Source organism: Saccopteryx leptura, chromosome 3, assembly GCF_036850995.1.
Source record: "Saccopteryx leptura isolate mSacLep1 chromosome 3, mSacLep1_pri_phased_curated, whole genome shotgun sequence".
In the NCBI taxonomy this organism is placed as follows: Eukaryota; Metazoa; Chordata; class Mammalia; order Chiroptera; family Emballonuridae; genus Saccopteryx; species Saccopteryx leptura.
In genome coordinates, this window is record NC_089505.1 from 83,516,084 (window position 1) to 83,517,344 (window position 1,261).

The 1,261-nt window shown below is 43.1% G+C and overlaps 1 non-coding gene across 1 annotated transcript; it reads right to left on the minus strand.

The window, feature by feature from the left end:
• Positions 1-394: 394 nt before the first annotated feature.
• Positions 395-470, minus strand: TRNAP-GGG (transfer RNA proline (anticodon GGG)). Its single transcript has one exon. It is a non-coding gene; the product is annotated as a tRNA-Pro (tRNA).
• Positions 471-1,261: the final 791 nt, after the last annotated feature.

Consider the following 1,261-nt stretch of genomic DNA (forward strand, 5'->3'; position numbering starts at 1 on the left):
AGAAGGAAGGAAATAATAAAGACCAGAGTGGAAATAAATGACATAGAGGCTAAAGAAACAATACAGAGGATCAATGAAACCAGGAGCTGGTTCTTTGTTTTGTTTTGTTTTGTATTTTTCTGAAGTTGGAAACGGGGAGGCAGTCAGACAGACTCCCGCATGCGCCCAACTGGGATCCACCCGGCACGCCCACCAGGGGGCGATGCTCCGCCCATCCGGGGTGTTGCTCCGTCGCAATCAGAGCCATTCTGGTGCCCGAGGCAGAGGCCACAGAGCTATCCTCAGCACCCGGGCAAACCCTGCTCCAATGGAGCCTTACTGCGGGAGGCAAAGAGAGAGACAGAGAGGAAGGAGAGGGGGAGGGGTAGAGAAGCAGATGGGCACTTCTCCTGTGTGCCCTGGCCAGGAATCAAACCTGGGACTCCCGCACCCCAGGCCAATGCTCTACCACTGAGCTAACCGGCCAGGGCCAGGAGCTGGTTCTTTGTAAAGGTAAACAAGATCAATGAACCTTTAACTAGATTCATCAAGAAAAAAAGAAAGAGGACTCAAATAAATAAAATTAGAAATGAAAGTGGAGAAATAACAACTGACACAACAGAAATACAAAATGTTGTAAGAAAATACTATGAAGAACTGTATGCCAAAAAACTAGACAACCTAGATGAAATAAACAAATTCCTTGACCCATACAATCTTCCAAAAAATCAATCTGAAGAATCAGAAAACCTAAATAGACCGATTACAACAAATGAGATAGAAACAATTATCAAAAAGCTCCCAACAAACAAAAGCCCTGGTCCAGATGGCTTCACAGCTGAATTCTACCAAACATTCAAAGAAGAACTAATTCCTATCCTTCTCAAGCTATTTTAAAAAATTCAAGAGGAAGGAAAACTTCCAAGCTTCTTTTATGAGGTGAGCATAATTCTGATTCCAAAACCAGGCAAAGACAACACAAAGAAAAAAAACTAAAGGCCAATATCCCTGATGAATTTAGATGCTAAAATTCTCAACAAAATATTAGCAAACTGGCCAGACCTGCGGTGGCACAGTGGGTAAAAGCGTCGACCTGGAACACTGAGGTCGCTGGATCGAAATCCTGGGCTTCCCTGGTCAAGGCACATATGGGAGTTGATGCTTTCTGCTCCTCCCTCCCTTCTCTCTCTGTCTCCTCTCTAAAATGAATAAATAAAATCTTAAAAAAAAATTAGCAAACTGGATCCAGCAATACATGAAAAAAATCATACATCATGATCAA